Source organism: Sminthopsis crassicaudata, chromosome 3, assembly GCF_048593235.1.
Source record: "Sminthopsis crassicaudata isolate SCR6 chromosome 3, ASM4859323v1, whole genome shotgun sequence".
Taxonomy (NCBI): Eukaryota; Metazoa; Chordata; class Mammalia; order Dasyuromorphia; family Dasyuridae; genus Sminthopsis; species Sminthopsis crassicaudata.
This window is the reverse complement of record NC_133619.1, coordinates 386,706,046-386,719,372: the sequence shown is the minus strand read 5'-3', so window position 1 is coordinate 386,719,372 and position 13,327 is coordinate 386,706,046. Positions and strand designations below refer to the sequence as shown.

The following is a 13,327-nucleotide window of genomic DNA, read 5'->3' as shown; positions in this document are numbered from 1 at the left end:
TTCTTGACTGTGCTTTTTATGTGGGCTAAGAGGTCAACAAACACCATGCTTAATTAGCATACAGCATATACTTAATAAATCCTTGTTTATTGATTGAATATAACTTGTTGCATCCAAAGTAATACAAATATCAGCCAGTTTGATGTTGAGAAAGGTGATTCTCTCTCTCTCTTTTTTTTCCTTTGTGCCTTGTTTAACCACAAGAATGGTTTTAGTTTGGCTATTTCATACACACACACACACACACACATACACACACATATGCTATTTATAATTCAAATTACTTTAAGTACTTTATACTAAAAGAATACCATAGTCATAAAAGAATTCTTGATTGACACAAGAATTTTTATAAATTCTACCTTTAATTCCTGTCTTAAAGCTTTTTATATTCCATACCTTTCTCTAACATTTCCATAAACTTTTGGAAATCTTTTTTATTTCTAACTTTTGTTTTTTTATACCACTTTCATTTTGAAATATATTTCTTTCCTCATCTTACCCAGGGAGAGTCATCCTCTAAAACAGATTAAAAATAGAGAGAAGGAAAAAGGGTTTAGTAACTAGCAAACATATTCATGAAAATATTTTTAGTATTTCCATTCTCTGGAAAGAATGGAAGATGATACATTTTCTAATCTCCTTTTCAGATCCGAGCTTGTTATTATCATTAAGTAAATTAATTAGTTTAGTTTAGTTTTTTCCATTAACTTTTTTTGTAGTTATAGGGTATTTTGATTTTTGAACTTCACTCTATATTAGTTCACATAAGACTTTGGTGAATTTTAAAATTCTGTATATTCATTGTTTCTTGTGTTGTAGTAAGAAGATTTTGTTACTTCACATTTATTATCCATAGCAAATCAACAGGCATCTATCTTGTTTTCCACACTTACTGCCTCACGAAGAGTTGTTACAAATATCTTGGTATTTTTGTCTGCTTCCTTGTTGGTATGTGGCTAGCAATGGGATTTCTGTGTCACAGTGCCATAAGCTTAAAATAATGTTATAATTAGGCAAATTCTTTTGTCTCTTTTTCCCTTTTCTTCTCCCTTCCACACTTATATAGATTAATTTTTCCTTATTGCCTTTCACTCCTTTCAGTTTTCAACAAATCATTCTATAGGGAGAGAGTTTGGAATTCTCTCCTTTTTCACTTTTTATGACTATTTGCCTCTTTGAGACATTAGACTAGCTGTGTGTGGGTGTTCTTGTAAGTTCAACTTAAAATTTTAAATAAGGCTTGGCATTTTTTTTTTTTTGTAAACTTTTAAGTTTTCATCCTTAGTATTTAAGGAAATGACTTCATTTCATAAAGACAATTTGAGAAAATATATAGGGAATTAGAAAAAAGTTAACATTTTGATCACTTAGCTTACATTAATGTGTGATGGAAGTTAGACAAAATTATGGCATTTAGATTTCAAGGGTAAATATCTAGAAGGAAAAGACAAAGAAGAGACAGTCCAGAAGAAGAGACATCCATTGTTTTCACAATCAAACCAAACATTTTTCCTTAAGAGCAAGCATTTTTGAAATTTAAAGAAGTCTTGTCAGATTAGAATACCTTTAAATCACCAGTAAGAAAATTCAGACCCTTGATATTGAATTTTCAGGAGTCTTTCAAGGGGTTCTTACAAAATAATTATTAGCATTTCTGGCTGAGCTTTGGAGTCACAGGTGTTATATAATGGACTTCTATTTTCAGAGGCTTAGTCAGAATCTAAATAATTGGTTCAGTTCTCTCCCTTGTGAAAGGATAGGAGTTAAATAAACAGAGGAATCAAAAAGATATTTTCCCTCACAATCCCATTCAAATACTGTTTAATAGTTAATATTACTGATTAAAAATGCTTTTTTAAAAAACTTTGTACATACTACAGCAACCTTGAGTCCATTGACTCCTGTCACTCTCATGCTCACATTATTAATGTTTTAATTTAATAAACATTAGATCCTTAAGCCAAATTAAAATTTGGCAGTTCATTCTATATAGTTGGAGAAAGATTGGTTAGTTTAGATAAATTTCTATGATTATCTTTTAGAATTGAATATGCTTTAGATGTATTGGTGTGAAAGAGTTGACTGAGCATTGTGACAAAACTATACTTATTAAAATTATCTTCTGGGATGGAATTTGGTCATCAATTTAACCTTCCAGTAGAGAAATCAAGATTTTCCAGAGTGACAGTAAGAATGATCCACCTTCCTTACTGATTTAGTTGTAATTGAAGTCGAGTCCTTAAGGAAACTGATGAACCATATCCCACCTGGGAAGGATTCTAAGTTATATTCTCTCTTTAAAATGAGAGAGACTGTTTATTAACTAAGACTATTAATTATTCCAGCAAAAGGGCTCATGATCCCAGATATACTGTGCATACCCACTGATTAGAAGAAAAATAGGAAATTAATTAACTCCTGGGCCCCCTTGCTCTATTCAAACAGATTATTTGCAAAGTTTCCAAATTACATGGCATAGAAATAATGAAGATAACCAAGTTTGAGCTTTAGCTTTGGCAGTTCACTAGGAATGATTCTGTGTGTTCTAAGGTCTCTCTAGCATTAGACAAAATATTTATATCGATGGAATGTCTCCTTGGTAAACCAGTTGATAAAGAGATAACTTTGCAGTGACAAGCAAAGATACTAAATAGATGCAAGTCATAGTTCTCCATAGCTCCAATCAAGAAACCTTGAGATATTTCTAGCTATCTTTTTACTTGGAGGCAGTTACATGCCATGTTAGACTAGACAATCCTGTGTTTCCTTTGCATGAATTGTGGTGAACATCAGACCCTCCAGAAAGCATAGACAGTTGTCTATGAATCTCTTTTCTTCACTTATGAGTTTGACTCCTAAATAGCTGAAGGATTTAAAAATGCCAGGCCATGGGCTATTATTATCAGATTGACTCTTTTTCTTATAATAGAGAGGTAGCTAATAATATGTCCTCTGTCATGCTTAAAAATAGTGATACATCTCTCCTTACCCCACCTATTAGTCCCAGATCCACTTGATTTTAGTGTAAGTTGAGCATCTGAGCTTTTTTAAACTTAGAATTGAATTTTGAGTGCTCTGAGCTCTCTAATCTTTGGATAATAATCTTCATCAGATAATAACATTACAGCAATCTTATCCCAACTAAAAGAATTGCTATTAAAAAAACAAACAAACAAAAAAAAAAAACCAAGCAAACAATCAACCTGATGCAATTATGCTTATAGTTCCTTTTTTCCCCTTGGTATTTTGAATAATTTAAGTTTTTATTTTAAAGACCATATTCTGATGTTGATAGCAATTGAAAAATTTTCTTACTATGTGATTGACTTTTCTGAAATATGTCATATAGATATTATGATGAAATGGATCTCCCAGTTGTTTATGGTTAGTGTCTCTAACTTCAAGACTTTGTGGTACTTTAGGGAAATGCCTCTATTTCTCTAGGTTTTTACCTTATTTACTCTTTTTCTTCCTGATCCCTTGTTAGATTTTTGGAAATTACTTTCCCCTGATTACAAAGCTCACTTAAATGGTTAATTTTTTTTTTCTCCTGTTTTTAACCTAAATGGAGACAGCAAATCTAGTTATGTAGACCTCTTAAACTCATCAAGGGAATAACACTTGGAATACCAAAGGAATATTTGCTAGGGAGCTTAACTTCAAATAGAAGACTGGAATAGAAGTCTGAGCTCTCATTTCAGAATAACAGTTCTTTTATTTCTTCTTGTTTCTCAACTCATTGCTCAGAGAAGCTATTCCAAACGTTCTTTCTCTTCCCAAGTCTCTCATGACTCTCCTTCCCTCTTCTTTCAACTGAGGACCTCACTTCTTATTGAGAAAATTAAGGCCGTTCATTCATAACTCACTCTTCTTCATTTCAGCTCCTTGATATGATCCTCCCTTCTCTTTGCTTCTAATCTCTGACAGTAAGGTAGGCCTCCTCTTTGCCAAGGCTGCCCCCTCTCATGTACCCTTCATCTTATTCCCTCCTGACTTCTTTAAGAGAAACTATTTTTTATTATATGTGTCTGTCTATCCATCTGTCTATCTGCCTATGTGTCTTTCTGCCTATCTGACTGTCTGTCTGTATATGTCTGTCTTGTGTCTTTCTGTCTGTCTACCTATCTGTCTTTTTATGTGTCTGTCTGTGTGTCTTTCTGTCTATATATCTGTCTTTGTGTCTTTCTATCTGCCTGTCTATTTCTATCTGTGTCTGTTTAGCTATCTATCTGTATATTTATCTGTCTGCCTTTCTGCCTAATTTTTGATTTCTCCTTATTTCTTGGTTCCTTCCTTTGAACATGCTCAAATCTTCACTGTTCTTTAAAAAAAAAAAAAAAGCCTTCACTAGATTCCACTTTTTCCTCAAGCGTTTTCCTTTCCTATAACAAATTCCTATAAAGAGAAATCTATGTATGCCCTGCCTCTACTTCCTGTTTTGTAATCTGGCTTCAAACCCCAACCGAAACTACTTTTAATAAAGTTACCAACAGTCTTGTAATAGAAAGATCTGACAGTCTTTTCATAGCTCTTATCCATCTCTACTTAGGTGCTGTTTTTGACACTGTTGATCATGTTTTACTCATGGACACTTCTTCCTATCTGAGTTTTTGCAACATTATTTTCTCTCCTGGTTCTCCTATCTAATTATTCCTTCTCAATTCCTATTACTTCTTCATCCTTTGCTTCACAGTTATGGCTGTTTCTGAAGACTCTCTTTCTTTCTCTCTCTTTATCTCTTTCATTGTTTCTCCTTCTAGCCTTATCAGCTGCCATGAGTTTAATAGTCATTTCTTTGCAGAAAATTCCCATCTATATATATCCAGTCTTAGTTTCTCTTCTGAGATTCTTTCCCATATCATGCCCTTTGATATTTTTAACCTGGATGTTCCAGAAACATCTAAAGCTCAACATGTCCCAAACTGAAACTCATAATTTTTCTCCAAACGTACCATTTTCCCCCTAAAGTATTACATATTTCTAACATTCTCCCAGGTTCATAATCTCAGTGGTCTACTTTACTCTGCTTCACCTTGCATATCCAATCACTTTTTACATTTTTGCACCTTTCTACCTTCACAGCCAGTAAAAAATGTCCATACTTTTGGGAAAGAAACATGTTTAATTTTGGATATGTTCCATTCAGAGTGTTGGGAGGACTTCCAGGTGGGATATCAAACAAGCTTCAGTCTGGCTTCTTATCTCCTCTCTACTGTGACACTCAGAACTTACCAGTGATCTGTGACCTGCCAGATCTGATGGCCTTTTCTAAATCCTCTATCCTCTTTCATCTTTCAACTGCATTTGATACCATCGATACTCTGACTGCTAATACCATCTCTTTTCAGCTTCCATGACAATGATTTCTTTTGGCTTTCCTAGCAGAATGACTATTCTTTCTTAAGTTCCTTTAGTGTATCATCAATCTCCTATTCACTCACTACCTCTGACCCCCCAAAGCATGGGGTTTCTCCTAAGGGCCAGGCTCAAGTCCATTCCTGTTCTCTCTCACTTCTCATTCTTGGTGCTTTTAAGCATTTTCATTTCAGAGCAGGTGACTTCCAAGCTTATATATCCAGTTTCAGGTTGTACTCCTATTCTTTTGGATATCTGGACTATGTCTAGAATATGGAACTGATGTTATAGATTGGGCTTCACTCTATTTAAGAAAAAATTGGAGGAAGAGAGGGGAAGTGTAAAATGCAACTTAATACACATCCATAATAATAACTAACATTTATATAAGGATTAAAGCAATTTGATACCTATATGATGATACCTCTTTTATTATTATCATCTCCATTTCACAAATAAGGAAATTGAAGCTAGGAATGATTAAGTGATTATCCCGGAGATAGATAATTTGGAAGTGTCTAAACAGAATTTGAACAGAGGATTTTCTGAATCCTTTGTTCTCCTAATTTGCTTATGGTATCACCCTTTAGGCTCAAATCATGTAACCATTTTGACCTTATTTTGGTATGGAGTCTGAGATGTAGGCTTGTGCTGAGTTTCTGGCATTATTTTCCAATTTTCCCAGCAATTTTTGTGAAATAGTGAGTTCTTATCCCAGAAACTAGGATTTTCTAGATTACTATAGTCTTTGATTATTGTATCATGTATATCTGACCTATTTAATCTATTCTGCTATTTCACCACTCTATTTCTTGACCCATACCAAATGATTTTGATTATTACTGGTTTGTAATAGAGTTTTTGGTCTGGTACTGCTAGATCATAGTCATTTGTAGTTTTTTTTTTTTTTTTTTTCCCATTAATTCCCTTGACATTCTTGATGTTTTGTTCTTCCAAATAAATTTCACTGTTATTTTTTCTTGCTGTATAAAATAATTTTTTGGTAGTTTGATTGGCATAGCACTGAACAAGTAGACCAATTTACTATATTAGCTCAACCTACTCATGAGCAATTGTTATTTTTCTAATTGTTTAGATCTGACTTCATTTGTGCGAGAAATTTTTTGTAATTGTATTCATATAGTTCCTGCATTTGTCTTGGTGAGTAGTAAATATTTTATTTTGTCTACAGTTAATTTTTAAATGAAAAAAAAATTTTCTTCAGTCTCTTGCTGCTGGGCTTTGTTAATAATATTTAGAAATGCTGATGATTTGTGTGGGTTTGGATTTCTGAATTCAAGTCCCAACATCCTATCTGAGTCTTTTAGCTATATGTATTGATCGATGACTGGAGAGCATGAGTATAACCTGGCTCTGCCATTATTTCCACTGCAATCACACACACACAAAAATCATATAACCTCTTAGGCCTTTAGATTATTCATTTGTATGCTGACGGATTTGGATTAGATGGAATTTAAGAGCTTTTCAGTTTTTTAAAGATGTTACAAGTGATTTTCAAGTCATCAATCTCTGGCTGGTAAACCTGTATAGGCTGTATAGGCCATCTTTGCTTTTTCTATTAATTCTAATATCAATAGGTTAATATATTTCTCAATGCAAAAAATGAATGTGACTTTTCCAAACCTTTCCCAAACTCTGATTTTTGTGTACATTAGTCAAAAGGAGAAAGGAAAAAAAGAAATGGAACATAGCAAATGTATTTGGGTCCACTTCTACTTTCATATACCGATATTGCTTGATTTATTTCAGGGATAAATAATATGTACAGGTATTTACCCTTAGTTAGAACAAATTGATATTTTTCCCCCTGATTTTTGTCATTTTAATTTTACATAGTATTCATTGGTTTCCCATTGCTTTAATACAATATGATATAATAGTAATAAATATGCTTAAAACTATTCAGAATGTTAATCATTCTGAAGCACTTTTCAGCACTAAGTGAAATTGTTTCATGGTTTGTTGTTTGAAATTACTTATAAAATTAGCAAAATGATGATATACTAAAAAAAAGAATTGAATGTAAGAGGGATTTTTGTTTCCCAGAATCAGAAATGAAACCCATAAAATGAACTAGTAGCTCAATTAGTAACTCACACTTATATATTTTTAAAGTTTGCAAAAAACTTTTCACTTCTCTTGTTTAATCCCCACTGCAATCTTTTGAGGTCAGGGATAAGAATACCATTGTCTCTATTTTATGTGTTAGGGCATTAAGGCATGGAGCTCTTAGGTGAATTGATATCATTAAATAGTTCTAATTCTGGTTATAATCCTGTTGTTTTTCTATTACATTAGTTTGTCCCTAATTTTGATTTTTAAACATTGATAATTATTTTCATTTCTCATTGTCTGCCTCCTCTTCCCCTCCCCAAGGCCCTGACGCCTAAAATGCTTTCCACCTCATACTTCTGTCTCTTTACGTCTATGTGCGTTTCTCTTGAGATTCAACTCAAATACTAGCTTCCGCAGGAAGCCTTCCCTGTCCCTCTGACTCCTAGAAACGCCCCCCTTTAAAATTAGCTTCTCTCCATGCTATATGGATCTTGTGTGACCTGTTTATTTACTGATTGTCTCCTCTTATCACATGAAAAAAAAACCTCTTTGAGACAGTCATTATTTATGTTTTTGCTTTTGTTTCCCTAGTGTTGAGCAATGTCTGATGCATAGTAATGTTTAATAAATGGATTATTGTTGGTTGATTGATTAGTCATGTAGTTTTACATGATTATGTAGAATGGGTCTTTTTAATAATTTTGTGAGGAAGTAATAATTTTTTGAAAGCAAAAAATAAATGATGTTATAGTGATAGTTGGCAGTATAACCTTGATGTCTTATTAATATAACGTTATGGCATACATAAATAAATATACCTTTCAGAGCAAAAAATTGTCCCAAATAAATAAGTCCTGACAAAGTGATCAGAGATTGCTGGGAAAAGTTAAATAGGGATATGAATATTTAATTTCATAAGTGATAAAATGTGATTTTAAAAAGCAAAGCAAAATAGAAATTAGGAAAAGGTTATTTGCAAATTATTTTAATTAGTCTGCCAAAGGGTATTGAATTTGTCTAACCAAACTTTCAGTGTGCAATATGAATCTTTAGTTCTTAGTCACCACAACAGGAAACTCGAGTCAAAATCGAAGAAAGTAGACTTCACATTAAAATACAACCAGCTTTTAGGTACAGAAACCAGGTCGTAGGTCATCAAAGTAAGAATGCTGAATTTGTTTTTTTTTTCTTTTTCTTTTTTTTTGCTTTTTTGCTGAGGCAATTGGGGTTAAGTGACTTGCCCAGGGTCCCACAGGTAGGAAGTGTTATGTGTCTGAGACCAGATTTGAACTCAGATTGTCCTAACTAAAGGGCTAGTGCTCTATCCACTGTACCACCTAACTGCCTCAAGAATGTTGCATATCTTTAAAAAGAAATTAAAATTATTTTTCCCAAGATGCCAACTATATATTGTGATATATGCTCTCATAAACAATTAAATATTTGAATAATCTTGGGTCAGATGACATATGCCATTTTATTTTTCCCATAGATTTAGAGCTGCCTAAAAACCTCAGAATCTTTCTAGTATAACTTCTCATTTTATTCAGAAGAAAACTCAGGTCCACAAAGATGAAATTGCTTGACCAACGTCACATAGTAAACATCAGAATCAGGATTTGAAAATTGACTGCAGATCAATTTAACCCAAAAAAGATTAGATGGCTCCTTCATTTATATTAAGAAAGTTTTATGTCAGTCATTGCATATAGTGTTAATATTACAGTCCTGTACTTGGCAAGCTGTAAAATTAAAGTTCATTAATTAAATGTTAGATTGAGACTGAATAAGTTCAGATAGATTTTTCTATATATCTGCATTTTACTTAAAAACATTCTATTATTTTCCCCCAGAACTCTATGTTCTATGTTTGGCTATATTGCTTTGAGAATATTACTTTTCTTTACACAAAACATATATTCTAGACTAATTTTGCTCCACATATTAATTAACAAGCTTTTAAGATGCTATTTACAAGGCTCTGTTTTAGATGCTGACATACATAGACAAAAATGCCCATGCTCTTAGGGAGTTTACATTCTAGCACTGAGACAATATTCATATATGACTACAAACAATGAAACCAGATAGTTTTAGGTATGCTAGCCATGGAATTGGGTGAGGGGGGAAGGAATTCAGGAAAAACTTTATGTGAAAAGTGATGCCTGGACTGATTTTTAAAGGAAAGAAAGGATTCTAAGAGAGAAAGGTATGAGTCAATTTAAGGAGGAATTAATGGTGACTCTCAAGTTTGGTATCTTACTTAAACAAGTGAAGTTTTCAACCCTTATTTTTACCTTTTAAATAACTTGGGAATTTTTAATGATATTCAATGGTTCAGGTATATCTCAACTGGGGTTTCCCTGATGAATCATTAAAGCCAGTGAGTGGGTAGGAAGGAACCTTTTTCGATATGGCTCCATTCACTGCTGTGTTGTTGGTAGCTTTTTAAATAGAACTTATGTGGGGTGATGGTGGTGGTAGTGGTGCTGGATTGAGATGCAACGGTAGAGGAGAGGTAGAGAGAAAGAAATAGGAAGAAAATATACCATAAACCTCTAATCATTTATTGAAAAATCTTATTCAAATTTTACTTTTCTTAAGTTGAAAACATTCAGTATATGAATTTATTGACTTAATTCATTATCTATCTTACCAAAGGCTGTGCATATGCAAACAAGACCTGTAGGTAATTTCTGTAGGTAATTGAGTCTTTAAGATGTTGAATGATCTGTGGATAAGACTGTGGAATCAATTTCTCATATGTGTGGGATTGTAACCGTTAATAGTCATTACTGAAACTTATACCTTCCTACAACTGGCATCAAGAGTATATCTGTGGAATATATTAATACAGTTATTACTTTGATTTTAAATTGTTTGGTTGGAAAAAATATTTTGAATATCAGAGGTAACTTAAATTGCTTAACTAGACATCATAGGGCAGGGGCAACGTATGAATTTTTATGAAGGATGCTAATAGTTTTAAAAACCACCTGGATATGCTCATATTTAGTCATATCTTCTATTAAGTAATTGGTAAATTATAATCTGATCATACTTGAGTGTTTTCAAGTGAGAAATGCTGTTATTCAACATATAAAATAAAATATCATGCACACATACATATTTTTAAAATGTTAGTCATCCATATTTCAGAGAATAAAAAAATTGAACCAAACCTAAAATAAACCCAGGTAAAAATGACTACAAAAATAAAAAGTAAGAAATACCCATAGCTATGGAACTTTGTAATACTGCTGATTTCTGTGATTAATGAGACATAATTTTAAAAATTATTGTAACTTTTTATTTACAAAATATATGCATGGGTAATTTTTCAACATTGACCCTTGCAAAACCTTCTGTCCATATTTTCCCCTTCTCCCCACCCCCTCCCCCAGATGGCAGGTATTCCAATACTTGTTAAAATGTATGTTAAATCCAATATATGTATACACATCCATACAGTTAGTTAACTTGCTGCACAAGAAAAATCAGATCTAAAAAGTAAAAACAAAAAAATTGAGAAGGAAAACAAAAATGCAAGCAAACAACAACAGAAAGAGTGAAAATACTATGTCCACACTCAGTTCCCACATTCCTCACCCTGTGTGTAGATGGATCTCTTCATTACTCTACAATTTGGAACTGGTCTAAATCAATTCATTGCTGAAGAGAGCCAATATGACCTAATTTTAAGTGAACAGAGACTAAAAATAAAAATGTACATGCTTGTAAAACTATACATTTTTTATTTTATGTTAGTTTTGTTTATGTAGGTATAGAAAAGAATGATACTATATTCATGATTTTTTCCTCTTGTAATATTAAACAAAACTCAAAATTGTGAGGATATTTGGAATTTTGCATATTTAACTTGTTAAATATTGCAAAATTTTATTAAACATTAAAATAAACCAATTCATTAATAATGACTTAGGATTTTTTAAAGCTGTGTTTTGCAGTAATATTTCATTTTTTTTTGTCACTAGTAGCAAATCGTGTATTGTAGAAAAATGACTTTTTTAGACAACTGAAATAGACTCCATTAGAAACCAGCCTTAGAAACATTCATATGTGTTGTCTAATGAGAATCTTTCTAAAGTATAAAATACTTGATTGTATTAATTGATATTTTGAATAAAAATCTTTTCTTATGGGCTTCATGTCTTTATTGTAAAAAAATGTTTATTAATCATAGAGTTTACAAGTAGAAGGAAACTTAGAGTTCATCTAATCCAATTGACTTCACTTGTTTTATAAATGGGGAAACTGAGACCCAGAAGGGCATCACATAGGTAGTAAAATGCAGAACCCCATTTGAATTTAAATTCTCAGAATCAAAATTTAAAGTCTTTTAACTGTGTGATATTACTATGCCTTGAGGGGGTTATTGAGGTTGCAGGCATATTTGCCCTTATTGAAATGACTTCATATTGGTATGCTTTCCTACTTTATGATTTTTCTCTTTCTTTTTGGTATCACTTCTATCCATTGTTATGATTTATTTTTATATATCCTCCATTTGTGCTTGGATTATATTATTTGCTTTATACTAGGACAGAAATGAATATTGTTGGGGGAAAACCAGATAATTGGGTTCATTAAATGAGTATTCTTAATTTTACACACCTATTATTTCAACCCTACATTATCCACTTTAGTATGAAATCTTGACAGTGGTCCTTTTTTCCTAACAAATTAAATATATGAACTTTGTAATAATAAAGTTTTTGGTAAGGTCTTTTGTTTGGTTTTATTTTCTGTTTGGCTACTCTGTAATTCTTTCATTTGTTTTGGAGTTTTTTGGCTGTGTTTTACATAGGCAAGGTGATCAGAAGTTAAGCCATTAGTTAACTGTTACTCAACCTGTACCAATTCTGATACCAATTGTATCAGAAAGATAAAGAACAGTGCTCTGCCAGCAACATTTGATATTTGTTTACATAGTTATTGGATGGCTTAAAAGCTACTAGCAGTGTACTAGGTCCATTGTAGATATAGATTGTAAATAATCATTTTTTAAAAGACAATTTTAAACTTTATTTTTCTACTATACTAACCTACCATTTTGTGGAAGAATTAATTTTAAATGTAAATTTGTTTTTTAAAAACATTTTAGTTTTATGACTTATGAGATTTTGATAATGTTTGAGCTCAAATATGTTGTAATTAGAACTTCTTAAATATTGCTTAGTTTTATATGAACCACTCTGAAGCATCCCCTCATTATAGTTGTTATCTGATGCATCTTCCTGAGATAGGGTAAAATATGTTCTAAAAGACCATGATCTACTCTGGCATATTTTATGATCTGAAAAAGCTGAGGGAGTAGGACCAGTGACTTCAGAAGAAATCTCTGGCTTAGGTTAATTTTAAGAGATTCATCACTAGGAAGTTGGCTGTAAGGTAACACAATTTCTAGGCTATAGTGATTTGTAAAACTTATGGCAATTGTTGGTAGAGGGAATATTCATATTGATAACATCATAGATCCTTTTGAAGAAATATTTTAATATGCTTTAAAAAAATTTATTGTTGGACATCTTGGTAGGCTATTTACTTACATTCTCATTTGAAACATTTAAAATAGCCTGTGTTTGTTTTCAAATTTGTTTGTTTTGTTTTCTGAAACAGAGTTTTATTCCTTTTTTTTTTTTTTTTATAAGAAAGGACTGCTTTTGCTTTTCTTATTCCCAGTTTTTAGCACAGTACCTTCATACATAATAAGTGCTTACTAATGCATATTGACTAAATGACTTTTTCCTTGTTAGACAAGCTAGGAGGATTCTATGTTGGTACTCTTTTTCAGTGGCTTATCAATTGTAAATTTAGCAGCAGGATAGCAGTGGTTCAGAGGGTAAGATCTGACTTCATATTCAGTCTC

General features: G+C 32.2%; 1 protein-coding gene across 18 annotated transcripts in view; it reads left to right on the top strand.

The window, feature by feature from the left end:
- Positions 1-13,327, top strand: part of GTDC1 (glycosyltransferase like domain containing 1) — a 564,348-nt gene that overhangs the window by 137,825 nt on the left and 413,196 nt on the right. For 3 of the 18 annotated variants that reach the window (XM_074302051.1, XM_074302048.1, XM_074302047.1), the window contains one exon: positions 6,455-6,519. The exons of the other annotated variants lie outside the window; for them this stretch is intronic. The gene's annotated coding sequence lies outside the window, so the exon portion shown is untranslated. The remainder of the gene's footprint in view (positions 1-6,454; positions 6,520-13,327) is intronic. 18 annotated transcript variants of the gene reach the window in all.